At 45.4% G+C, this 13,985-nt stretch overlaps 1 long non-coding RNA gene and 1 pseudogene across 1 annotated transcript; one reads left to right on the plus strand and one right to left on the minus strand.

Annotated features, from left to right (window-relative positions):
* Positions 1–1,269: 1,269 nt before the first annotated feature.
* Positions 1,270–13,704, minus strand: LOC136330645 (uncharacterized). Its single transcript, XR_010730352.1, has 3 exons — positions 11,615–13,704; positions 7,546–7,724; positions 1,270–6,253 (listed from the first exon to the last, which is right to left on the minus strand). It is a non-coding gene; the product is annotated as an uncharacterized lncRNA (long non-coding RNA).
* On the plus strand, positions 9,744–11,267 carry LOC136328853 (CKLF-like MARVEL transmembrane domain-containing protein 7 pseudogene; annotated as a pseudogene).
* Positions 13,705–13,985: the final 281 nt, after the last annotated feature.

Below are 13,985 nucleotides of genomic sequence, written 5' to 3' on the forward strand. Positions count from 1 at the left end.
GAGTCAGGAGCTGTCTGGGCATTCCCACTGGGGGACACCCACCACAGATTCTGCTGTTCACATCAGACACACAGGGGCCTCTGCAAAGATTTCCAGCCAGGGGGGCATGAGATGACAGACACCTCGAGGGAAATAATTAACAAGTGAGTAGAGGAGCTCAGTCCCCAGCACTCAGCCTCCCTTCCTGCCAGCCATGACCTGGGCAATGAACATGACAGACCTGCTGCCCAGAGAGGATCCCAGTTGGGGCCTGGCCTGGACTGGCCTGCCCCGGGCTGCCCTCTATTACCTGAGGTTGCCTCATGCCAAATGGCCAGAAGCATCGGAGCCAAGGTTTGTGCCGATATCTATGGCAGGAGAAACACCCCTCACTCGGGGCTTTCCTCAGCCCAGAGCCTCGGAAATGCGGTAGACAGCCACAAAACATCCTGCTCTCTTGACCGTTGCCAGTCAAGTGAGCTGGACAGGGGTGCCTGGTTACTAGATTCTAAATTCTGTTGGGGCCTGTCACCAAGGAAGTGAGGTCGCCCCTCAAGGTTCCATTACCTGGGCCCCTTCCTCCAATCAAAACCACCCAAAGCCCGTGGTGGGCTGCTGACCGCTCACCCACCTTGCCCATGTCATCTCTATACCTCTACACCGAGATCCAACACAGCCCTCCCCACAGCTCCCTGGGAACGTACCAGGTCCCCAGCTTTGAGGACAGAGCTGAGGTCAGACCTCGTTTTTCTTACCAGTTTTCTGTCTTGGAAAAGCCTTTGTGCCTCTCAGAGCATCCCCAGTCTCCCAGCCTGCACAACGAGGATGATGTATTTCCTAAGGACATCATCAGGTGTAGAGTAGATCATACCTATAACACCTGTGGTCTGGCATTACCTGAATCTGATACATAAACTTAGAGGAGGAAGAATTACAAGAATGAGTGGAACAGAGCATGGAAACAGGCCTGGGTCCAGCTGTGTGATTTTGGGGAAGTCACCGCCCATCTTCTCACTTTTAGGTCTGCACGTTTAAGGAGTTGAATTACAGGAAATTAGGATATTATCCACTAGCCTAAAACCTTACATGGTCTCCTGTTAAACTTAGACTAAGTGCTTCATGTTGGTCTATGTGTTGGGAGCCTTCACAGTGGCTCCTAGTGATTCTTGCCTCCTGGAATAAACATCCCTGTGTATCCACTGAAAGGTTAGTAACTGGCTTCTGAACAACAGAACACAGCCAAGGCAATGAATGGTTTGTCAGGTCCAAGTTTAATTACAAAGACTCACTTCTGTGGTATTCAAAATTTTATTTTATTTTACTTTGCGAGCAAGACAGAGATACAGACAGACAGGAAGGGAAAGAAATGAGAAGTATCAACTCATAGTTGTGGCACCTTAGTTGTTCATTGATTGCTTCATACATGCCTTGACTGGGGGGCTACAGACAAGCCAGTGACCCTTTGCTTAAGCAGCAACCTTGGGCTCAAACCAGAGACTTTGGGCTTCAAGCCAGTGACCTTTGGGCTCAAGCCAGTGACCATGCTGTAATGCCTATGATCCCACACTCAAGCTGGTGATCCCAGGCTCAAGCCGAATGAGCCCACACTCAAGCCAGCGACCTCAAGATTTTGAACCTGGGTCCTCAGTGTCCCAGGCCGACTCTCTAGACACTGCACCACTCCCTGGTCAGGCTATACTCATACTTTAAAAAGAAATTGTTTTTTATTGATTGCTTTTAGAGAGACAGAGAGCGAGCAGGAGAGAGAAAAGCATTCATTAGTTGTTCCACTTAGTTGTGTGTTCATTGGTTGCTTCCCATGTGTGCCCTAACCAGGGATCTAACCTGCAACTTTATTTTGGGAGGACACTCTGATTGACTGAGATAACCAGCCAGGGCCTCTGTCATACTCTTATTCTTGAGTTCCCTCCCCTTCTCTACACCTGAGGTCATTTCTCTGAGTCATTCTGTATGTCTGTCTGTCTGTCTGTCTGTCTGGAATGGAACTGAGAAAGCCAGCATCTTGTTCTGAGCTGCCCTGTGTGAGGTGACATAGGAAAGGGAGTATCCAGGAGCTCAGGCTCTCCATTCACTCTGCATCATGACAAAAACCAGGCGAGTGACCTTGGGAGCAAATCTGCCCGAGTCAAATCTGCATTGAAACACAGCCCGTGCTTCACAGAGGCACCGTGCCAAACCATGTCCAAATGCCTGGCCAGGACTGTGAGCCGTTAGTGTTTGCACTTTACAAGGACAAGGGTTTTTTTTTGGTTTTTTTTTGGTTTTTTTTTCTTTTTATTTATTTATTTTTATTTTATAGAGACAGAGAGGAGTCAGAGAGAGGGATAGATAGGGACAGACAGACAGGAACGGAAAGAAATGAGAAGCATCAATCATCAGTTTTTTGTTGTGACATCTTAGTTGTTCATTGATTGCTTTCTCATATGTGCCTTGACCGCGGGCCTTCAGCAGACTGAGTAACCCTTTGCTCAAGCCAGTGACCTTGGGTCCAAGCTGGTGAGCTTTGGCTCAAACCAGATGAGCCCGCGCTCAAGCTAGTAACCTCGGGGTCTCGAACCTGGGTCTTCCGCATCCCAGTCCAACGCTCTATCCACTGCGACACCGCCTGGTCAGGCTACAAGGACAAGGTTTGAGAGCAATGTGCCTCAGGTTCCCTGTCCAACATTCAGCAATATAATAAACATCCCCTCGCTGAGGTTATGGAGACTATTAAAGAATTAGTGTTTGAAAAATGGTGGGAACAATTGGCATATCACAAGTGTTGTGTCTTTATGTTACAAGTAATTTTAAAAAATTCTTCTTACAGTGTCTGTAAACCCCAAAGGGTGCAGACTAGCACCTGGCCAAAGGTCGGAAGCACTCCATAACATGCAAAGGGTAAATGAATGAGTAACCCTATTGAAGGCCTTGCAAATGTCCCCTCCTGCCCTGGCCTTGCATTGCCAACAGAAGGCTCTGGGACAGACCACAGATCTGTGGGGTCCTTTTCATGGTTTGAGACCAGAACTTCTCTGACCCCTGGGAACTCCTGGAGAGAGATGGGACTCACTGGGTGGGGTGGGGTGATAGAGTCACCCAAGCCTCCTCCAGGGGAAGGCAGGCGTGCTGAGCTGAGGACAGAACCTGGCCCAGCCCAGGGCCTAGAAGCCAAGAAGGGGAGCAGACACTGCCCAGGAAAAGCAGAGGCCAGGAGGAGACTCTCGGGGCCCATTTCACAGCTGTTCCTGCTGCCTGGAAGGCCTTGGGCGGAGGTATTTGAATGACTCCTTTTGACTCTAGAAATTCAACTTTTGTTTAAAATAATACATGTGCCTAATATCCAAACTAGTGAACCTCATTGCTGAGTGGGAGCCACAGGGCTGCCTGTGGAGCCAGGACAAGGACCTGATCTCCCAAGGGAGGCTGGAGGTCTGCCCCTGGTTCAATTATCTGTGTGCTGGGACCTGCTGCCCTGTAGGAGAAAGCCTCAGCCTCCAGACAGGGAGCCAGCAGGGGGCAGAAGGAAGGGAGCTACCAGCCCCTTCACCCTCCCCAACTTAAAACTGCCTGCTCCCACAGTCTTATTCAGCCTTGAAAGGAAGAGAACTCTGACTCATGCCAGGACAAAAGCACACATCTTGAGGACACAATGCTAAGGGAAATGAATGCATCACAAATGACAAACATGGATGATCCCACTTTCATGACGTTCCTGGTCTAATCATATTCACAGATCTGTCAAGTAGAAGGGTGGCTGCCAGAGGATGGGGTGGTGGTGAGGTTAGTGTTTCAGTTTCTTTTTTTTTTAAGATTTTATTAATTCATTATATATATATATATGTTTTTAATTTATTCATTTTAGAGAGGAGAGAGAGAGAGACAGAGAGAGAGAGAGAGAAAGGGGGGAAGAGCAGGAAGCATCAACTCCCATATGTCCAGATGCCTGGTTAGGAGCAGACAAGGGCAGGGTTTCGAACTGGCGACCTCAGCGTTCCCGGTTGACACTTTATCCACTGCGTCACAACAGGTCAGGCCAGTGTTTCAGTTTCGAAAGATGAAAGGAGTTCCAGAGATAGGTGGTGAGGATGGTTGCACAGCCATATAGAGCAGTGGTCCCCAACCTTTTTTGGGCCATGGACCAGTTTAATGTCAGAAAATATTTTCAGGGACCGGCTTTTAGGGTGGGACAGATAAATGTATCACGTGACCGAGACAAGCGTCAAGAGCAGTGTTTCCCAAACTTTTTTGTGCCATGCTCCACCTTAACCTTTCTAAAATTTTTATGTCCCCCCCTTATGTAACATACATAATTTTTAACATTAAAAAATTGATTTGTTCACTTAATAAACATAAATGATAGGTTCTAGGAAGAAATCACTATGAAATTGTTAACAAAACACAGTAAGTAAAATTTCAAAACATATAATGAAAAACAGAAATTTAAATTCCAAATAATTTTAATACAGATTTTTCTATATTAATTTATTATTTTAATTTAGTGTGATCCTTGCGCTTGATGTTTGCTGCACAGAGATTTTATATTAGGTTCCAATTTGGTTAGCTTTAGACTCAAGTCTCCACGTTGTGTTATATCCAGCCGATTTCTTTTTTTTACCAGTAAATCATTTACAGCACTTAGTCCACATTCAGCTAAAAATGAAGATGGAAACGGTAGCAATAATTTTCTTGCACATTTGGTTGAATTTGGGTATTTGATTTCTGTTTCCTCACAAAGCCATGCCATAGCTCCTTTGATATTAAATAAAGCTTTAACTGACTCATCATTTTGCAATTCTGCGAGTTCTTCTTGATACTGCATATTTGATATATCAGACAAATCCACTAACATTGGCTGCATCATCCATGTTGGGAAATCAATTTGTTTTAAATCAGAATATCTTTCTTTTAAATCAGCCGATAGAATATTCAAATGATTGACAATAACAAGTAAAGCAGTATCAGTTACTTCACATTTTTGGAGCCAATGAAACTGTTTAAAGTTTTCATTGTTAATATGTTTCTGACATAACTCAATATTGGTAATGAAACCAAATATCTTTGCTTTTGCATCAACAAGAGTTTTATTTGTTCCTTGAAGTTGCTTATTTAATATATTTAGTTTTTCAAAGATATCGGCTAAATAACTCACAAATGCTTTACCATCTATTGTTAACAGATACTTCATTTCAGGTTTGTCGCTTAAAAAAAATCACTAAGAGTATCAAACAGTTCCATAAATCTTTTCAAACAGTTTCCTTTAGATAGCCATCTTACTTCAGTATGAAGTAAAAGTCTCACATGGTCTTCATTTTGTTCTTCACAAAATAGCTTGAAAAGACGCTCACATGTGGCACTAGCTTTAATAGCATTAACACACTTTATTACTGTATGTAATCATTCAGAACAGGCGAGATGTTTTTAACTAACAAGTTTTCCCTATGAATAACACAGTGCACAAGAATCATTTCTGGATTTGCATCTTTCATCAATTTTAAGCAGCCATTTTTCTTGCCCATCATATTGGGAGCACCATCTGCAGCACAAGATGTTATATTTTTCATTGGTATATCATTGACATCTAAGTAGTTTTTTAGCTTATTATATATATCTTTGGAGGTAGTGGTGCTTTCTAATCTTTTACAGAACAATATTTCTTCAGCAAAATGTCCTTTATCAATATATCTTACGTAAGTTATCAATACTGCCTCACTGTCTCTCAAAGTTGATTCATCTATTTGCAAGGAGAATTTTCTTGTTTTCAGCTTTTCAATAAGTTGTTTTTCAATATCCTCACTCATTTCGTCTATTCTGCTAACAGTATTGTCACTGAGTGGCATAGCTTTTACATCTTTGTCATCTTTTTCAAGAACCGTTTTAAGAAATGCTGATATTGATGGTTTTATTAAATTCTCTCCTATAGTGTGATTTTCTCCAGTTTTAGCGATGAATAAAGAAATTTGATAACTAGCCTCAAGAACACGATTATTAGTTGAAGTATGAGCAGTAAATAGAGACTTTAATGTTGTTCTTTTTTCAAAATTTTTCTTTAAAGTTTTAAAGTAACTCAAATCTGAATTAATATGAGCACTATGTTTTGCCTTCAAATGCGCCTCAAGATGACCTCGTTTCATTGATTTGTTGGTCAAGCATTGCTGGCATAAAAGACAAAAAGGAATCCACTCATCGTGAACAGCGGGTATGAACCCAAATTTTAAATATTCCTCCAAATATTGACGAGTTTTTTTCTTGCTTGCACCACTCATTTTACTATGGGCTATAAGAAATAAAAATAAGATCAATTAAAAACTAATATTAAAATATGTGTTAAAATATATTCAATGTGACATAGAGTAAACGTATACTAAAAATTCATATTTATTTAAATGTATATAACACATTTACTACACTACCACCGCAAATCAAAAGGTATCTATATTTTTTCCACTTGACAAAATTTTCTGGAAAGTTATGCTTCTAAAATTAAAATTGTCGTGCATGCACTATTATAGCCCCAATAATATTTATAAAATATTAGTGCTTTCTAGCCCCGATGCAAGAAGTACTTAATACAGAGTTTAATATTGATAAAAATAAAATCAAATACTTACCAATTATATCTATACAATATATGTATGTATATTTATTAAATCAACGAGCTTTTACAACAGTTTTGACTGACACTTATTTCAAATTAACACCAACTGAATGATGCGAAACACTACAGAAGTTGCAATGGGTCAATTAGGTGAGAATAACTGTGTTGTTTAGCGAGTTTTTAAAATGTCCGGGGTTCCCCGCGGCAGACGCACGCTCCGCGGTGAATCCAGGACAAAGTTTACTTGACGACGCCAATCACCCAGTTGATATTTTGGTCTCGTCAAACGAAATTATACTTAATAATTATTTACCACAATTATTTAAGAATTGCATTTTTTGTTAAATTTGGCACCGATATCTAGCATTGCATTTAAATGGCACGGGGCGAAAGAGTTAAAGTCGTGTCGAGTCCATTTTCAAATTGCCCCCCTTAACTATCGAATTGCCCCCCTGTGGGGCGTGGGCCCCACGTTGGGAAACACCGGTCAAGAGTGAGTCTTTCAGGGGTCCCCAAACTTTTTACACAGGGGGCCAGTTCACTGTCCCTCAGACCATTGGGGGGCTGCCACATACAGTGCTCCTCTCACTGACCACCAGTGAAAGAAGTGCCCCTTTCCAGAAGTGCGGCGGGAGCTGTATAAATGGTTTTAGGTGGCCACATGCGGCCCGCAGGCCGTAGTTTGGGGATGCCTATATGTAACAGAGAATCTGGTCATTTTTTAAAAATAAAACATCATTCAGACTTATATATTATATAAATAAAATGGAAATAATGTTAAGTTATTTATTCTTTCTCTGCAGACCAGTACCAAATGGCCCACGGACCGCTACCAGTCCACGACCCAGGGGTTGAGGACCACTGATATAGAGGTACTTAATAGTAGTAACTGTAGACAAACATAGGATTAAGATGGTTAGTTTTATGTTACATGTTTTTAACCATAATTTTTAAAAATTATAACTAATTACCTAGAGCTGCCCAGATGTTGCAGTCACACTGACAGCCATCTGGAAGGACACGTCCTGGATGTTCTTGGGGGCTGGAGCTCAGGCAGCAAGATTTCATCCATTCATTGCCCTCCAAAGGCAGAACTTCCCTGGGCAGCTCCAGGGGCCTGGAGTTGGCTGCACTGAGGCTGGTTCTGCATCTGTGAACAGGGCAGAGGGTGGAAGTCCATGAGGACCCGGACCACATACTGTTGTTTCTTTTTTTTTTTTTCTGTTACTTTTAGAGAGACAGAGAGAGGAAAAGAGAGAGAGAAGCATTCATTTGTTGTTCCACTTAGTTGTGCATTCTCTGGTTGCTTTCATATGAGCCCTGACCAGGGATCGAACTTACAACCTTGTTGTTTTGGGGTAATAATCTAACTAAATGAACTAACTGGGCAGAGCCACACGATTCTTTTAGGTGTTAGAAGAGTGCCCTGGAGAAAGCCCAAACCCGGCACTGACCAGCTGTAGGACTCCTGCCCCCTAGAATCAAAGATGCAGTCCCTGATCTCAGGAGAACACACCTTCTCCTTGGTGGTTCCATGGAGTGTGACCTGGGATCCCAGCTGAAGGCTTTTGTGGGGAAAGCCCAGTAAGGGACTCAGAAGTTCTGGGACCCTGGTCCACTTGGCAACTTTCAGGGAATTTGGACCAGGGAGCTTCAGGACAGAGAAAGATCGAGTCAGATCATCCAAACAATAACCTAGTAGTCACTTTTCCCAAGCTTCAAAGTCCAGACACCTTGGAGACAACTTCCTCACACACACATATTACCGAAACCCGAATGGTAGCTCCTGCTAAGATACCGAAGCACCCACCCTGGTTATACTGATCCCATCGAGCCCCCTCCATGAACGCATCTGAGACAGCTGGATAGCACGTGTCCACCACAATGGGCAGACGCGACGTCATGACTCCCTCACAAAAAATGCAGTGCCCGTCCTGCTGGTGTTGCGGCCCTCTCCTTTGTGGGCTGTGAAGTAGCAAGTGACCGTGCTGGGGAGCCTCATGGGGCAAGGCCCTACCTGTGGCCTCTCAAAGCTGCGGGCGGCCTCCAGCCCACAGCCCACAGCCAGCAGGTAATCCGACCCTCCAGTCTTACAACTGCAGGAAACTCAATTCTGCCTACACCAGAGTGAGACTGGAAGCACTCCTTCCCTTGTAGACCCTCAGAGACCACAGTCTCAGCCAGAACCCTGGTTGCCGTCTTGTGAGACTCGTCAGGGGAACCACTTACACCATGCCCTATTCCTGACTATAAAAGGTGTGAGGTAGTCATGAATGTGTATTGTCACTAGGTTAATGGTAATATTGCTTCCCAGAAATAAATGACAAGCTCGTGTTCTTATGAAATTGAGTTAACTTGTGTAGAAGAAACTTGAGATTGAAGAGGAGTGCTCGTTCACCATCCAATTTTCTGAAAATGAAAGTTACATATTGCCATGATGGGAGACAATTCTGCCTGGGTCCATCATGGTTCTGCTTGTCTTACAAAGGGGCTCCGTCTGCCCTTGTTCCTTTGTGTGTAGGGAACATTTTTGGAAGAGAGGGTCTGCCTCTGGAGCAACAGGCAGGTTTGCTGATAGTCATAGAAGATGGAGATGACATCTCCCTGTGAGCAAAGAGAGACATGTTTACCGCCCATCCGTTACTAAAGACTTGGGCTTCCTAAGCTCACTTCCTTTTCTGTGATACCAGCCAGTGTGTATGCAGAAGCCATCACATCGCCCTGTGGAAAGTGGAGCTCAGAGAGCTGGTAAAAAAAAAATGGTGATACTCCAGTGCTATGCTGTCACAAGTAATAAACTTTTCTTTCTAATTGGAATGGGGCAAGAAGGGGCAAGCGAAGAAGGGAAGGAAAAGACACCAATCTGGGGGCCTGGGCCGGTGTAGTCAAGGCCCAGGTTGCCTGCTTGACAGTGAGCAAACATCATTCCAAGGCCCAGCCCTGGTCAAAGATGGGACACACAGAACTTTTACAAAAAAGCAGAGCTGGCCAGTGCCCACAAACCCTATTATAACAGTAAGGAGGGCAGACAGAAAGACTGTGGGGCAGCTCACATCTGTTCATGATCGCAAGGATCTCAAATTGATGGTTTTTGCCCTTGGGTTTGCGCACTCCAACCCCCTCTATCAGCGCCATCTCTGACTCCAATACTGCAAATGTAGTTGTCCTCATCTTGGGCCATAAGATGACCTCCAAATCCTTGGCCACTGTTCAGGGAAAGGGGTCTCATTTAAGGTGGGAAATAGAGACTCATCTAGTCCTTAAATAAGAGTTTGTGTGAGCCTGGGCTGTTGGTGACCATCTTCACCATCTTTGGGAAGACTCCTGAGACCATGAGCAGAGCAGACACAGAAATTATTTCTGCACATCATTGTTTGAGTCCTTGGATCCAGCCAAGTTACTTGTCAGCTATGGGAACCAATAAATTCCACTTAAGATATTTCTCTGTTAAGAGTTCTGTACCTTGCAGCTCTAAGTGTTCAGACAATAACCTTGGTATTCCAGGCCCTCACAGGTAGGGTCCATCCACCTAATCACTCCCCTCTGGTGGATATCACCATTGCTCAAAACACCAGCTCAGAGGCGGCAGGCGGGGTCCATGCCATGTTGCACGGGGCCGGGCTCGTCCGCACCACGTGCAGCAGTGGCAGTGCGTTAGGACCCAGGGCCAGCACGGGACAGCGGGGGATGAGCCCCTCGGAGGGACTGCTGGATCAGGTCTACCCCTGCACCCAAGGGGCCATGCTGAGAGTGGTGCAGATGGTCACGCTGCTGACTGCCTTCGTCTGTGTGAGGAGCTCTCCGTGGAGTGGCCACAGTGCCTTCAGATACTTTGAAGTGGTCACCATTTGCAACTTGATAATGATCCTCGCCTTCTACCTCTTCCGCCTCTACCGCATGCTCACCTGCATAAGCTGCCCCTGTCGGAACTTCTGCACTATTTAATCGGTACCCTGCTCCTCCTAATCGCCTCCATTGTGGCAGCCTCCGAGAGCTACAACCAGAGCGAGCTGGTGGCCGCAGCGATCTTCGGTTTCGTGGCTACCTTCCTCTGCCTGGTGAGCGTGTGGCTGTCCTACAAGATCTCTTGTGTGACCCAGTCAACAGATGCACCTGAGGACACCCCAGCCTCCCGGCCCAGAGGAGGCCCTGCAGGAGGCGTGGCCGGGCAGACAGGAGGATCCATGCGCCAGTGATCTTAGGAAAGACTTCTGAACCTGTGTTCCTGTGCCAAAGACCTGCCCAGGCCAGTACTAGGTGCAGGAGGGGGCACTCGCCTTCCTTCTGGGTCCCTGACCTGCTCCCAGTCTCTCTATCTGGTCTTCCTTGGAGAATGTTCCCCCCATATTTGGGAAAGAAAAGCGGCCTCCAGGGAAATCCGGTCTCTCTCTCTCTCCTGCTTTTAAAACTGCTTCAGGGACTGGTGACTGCACTTAGCACAGTTGGTTTCTGAATACTCCTGCATAAATCACATTCCTCAGGGGTGAGAAGCTGCCCTCATCTGCTGTGCCTATAAAAACAAAGCCCTCTCCTAATTTATCTAGCTTGGGAATCGGGTCTCGAAAATGCCCTCCTTTTTTCAAGTGAGGCATACCTACCTGTAGAAGCCATGTGTGGTCAGCTTGTCCCCAAAGACGTCTCAGTCTCCTTTCTGGCTCTGCCTTCGTGACCATTAAATGTGTGTGTATGTGTTTTTTTCTTTCTTTTTTTTTTTTTTTTTTAAGACTTTATTCATTCATTTTAGAGAGGAGAGAAGGAGAGAGAGAGAGAGAGAGAGAGAAGAGGGGAGGAGCAGGAAGCATCAACTCCCATATGTGCCTTGACCAGGTAATCCCAGGGTTTTGAACCGGCGACCTCAGCATTCCAGGTCAACGCTTTATCCACTGCGCCACCACAGGTCAGGCGTGTGTGTGTGTTTTTTAATAAAATATTGACTTGGCCAATTAAAAATAAACAAAAACAACTCAGTGTTTCCCAAAATCTGTCCCTCTTTTCTGCTTTCACACCACTGATTACATCTTGCTCTCTTGAAAAGCCTACCCATTCTTCAAGGCCAATATTAATTACTTCTGTCCTCTTCCATGAAGCCTTCCTGGATCTTTGGTCTCAAGGGGCATCAAGTGCCATGTGTCAGGCTTCTGCTTTGTCAGGTTTCATCTCTCCTGTTGGGCAAAGAAAGTGTGGGTTAATGTCTACCTTCTTTACAAAGCACATTGTGTTCAGTGTATTTGATGAGCAAATGTTCCATAAGAAAGCATGATGCCCTGGCCCTAAGGTAAAAAGCAAGACAAAAAGCCTGTTGACATACTGGAAATTGTGTGTGTGTGTGCACGTGTGGTACGTGAGTGCTTAAGTGCAAACGCACACACGCAAATTTTCCTCACCACTCTTATTCAAGCAGACAGGCTAATAGGTAGGAAAGAATGAATATGGAACATCCTCCCCTTTATTAAAACAAATCCCACTCACCATTCTAAGGTTATTCCAGAAGAAAACTCTACCTACAGCAGTGGCACTAGAAGTCTAGGTGAGAGAACCCCAAAAGTAAAGTCAAAGCAAGGGAGGACGAGCCACAGGGTGAGGCCAAACATTGCCATGAAGTAGTCCTTCACAGGGCTAGCTGCCATTTTGCTAGAGACGGAAGGACAGGATGCTGCCAGCCCTATGCTGAAGGCTCCATGCTCATAGAGCTCTATAGCCCTTAAATAAGATGGAACCAGAAGTCTGTAAAAGTTCTCTCATCACCAAACTGTTGAGACACGTGGTTGAACTCGGGCTTCTAGCTCTCCTGCTGGCCTCCACATCCTGCATCTTCTCATGCTAAACCCTTCTCAGCCGGCAGCACTGACTCCTTTCCACCTTGTGACAGGTCCACAGGGGCTGTGGCTCCTGCATTCCTGCTCTAACACCTGCTGAGACACCAGGAACTCGAGCCAACTGAGACTGCTGTCCTCTTCCCTCTAGCCAGGTGTCAGGACACCACAGGGCTCCATAAGGTCTCCCATTTGGGCCCCACAGACTCTTCCACAAGCACTAGGCCAGCCCTCTTCACTGTCACTAGTCTGCCTTACCAGGGGTGCCATGGTGGATAGAGCATCGACCTGGGACCCGTCTGAAACCTCGAGGTCACTGGTTTGAGCCCAAAAGTCACTGGCTTAATGTCCAAGGTTGCTGGCTTGAGCAAGGGGTCACTGGCTCAGCCTGAACACCCCCCCCCCTCATCAAGGCACATATGAGAAGCAGTCTATGAACTGAAGAGCTGCAACTACGAGTTGATGCTTCTCATCTTTCTAGCTTTTTGTCGCTCTAAATCCCTCTTGCCAAAAAACAAAACAAAACAGATAAACATGGTCCTTTTTCTTCTCAGAATCCTGCCAGGGTTCCCCACTTTTAGTGCCTCCAATGGGGCCCCTCACCTTGCTACCCTATGCTCTAGCCACATCCTGACTACAGTTGTGCTTAGCTCTTGCTATTCCCTCTATGGGAATCACCCCCACCCCACCTCCAAATACTGTCTCAATTGAGCCCAGCCCCAGCTGCTGCCATGAACCCTTTGGTACTCTCAGGTCAGAGCCTGCGAGCACAGCTCCCTTTTTAGTTAGTTGTCCACTAGACCACTCACTTCACTCTGCCCTTCCAGGGACAAGTTCACCTCCTGAACTGAGGATACAAAACCCTTGGAGAGAGGGCCCCGTGGGTTATCATGTTTCTCTCATGATGACTCACATGCTTGTATACAACACAAGTCACTTGTTAAAAACGTGTGAGCTGAAATGAGAACACAGTCCAAGCCCCCAAGAAAGATATATGTTCTTCCCAGGAATAAAATAAAAAAACCCTCACAAACAGGCTGTCCCTCAAAGGGAGCCCTAAGATCTTTTACCATATGCACATTTTGGGGTCCAGTCTGACAGCTGAGTGTAGAAATGAATGACTAGAATGTGTGTAGCCATGCGAGGCAACTAACACTAAAGGCTCTCCTAAGAGTTACATCTGGAACTGCTGCCACTCACATCCTCTCCCAGTAAGGAAGTAACCAGGAACCACTCCCTATGGTTTCATTAGAAAGTAGTTTCTTTGGCAAGTCCTAGACTTGGGGTCTATTTCTCCTCACACAGGACAAGTTTTCTGTGGCTTACCCAGACCCAGACAGGAGGTTCTGCGGCCAAGCACTTGGGCTGCCATGGGGCCTCACTGTGGAGGTGTCAGGTTAGAGGAGCATCCATGGGGAAGTGCCCTGCACACAGTAGGAACATGCACTCCCTCTCACTTTTCTAATTACATACTTCATCAGTATCTCCTGCTTCTCTAAGAGGAAGGGGAAAAACCAACTCAGGAAAACAGTAACAGAAAAACGACAGGGAGCCAATAGCATTTACATTCTTACTTGTGGTTTCTATTCATTTGTTTT

This window comes from Saccopteryx bilineata, chromosome 3 (assembly GCF_036850765.1).
Source record: "Saccopteryx bilineata isolate mSacBil1 chromosome 3, mSacBil1_pri_phased_curated, whole genome shotgun sequence".
Lineage (NCBI taxonomy): Eukaryota > Metazoa > Chordata > Mammalia > Chiroptera > Emballonuridae > Saccopteryx > Saccopteryx bilineata.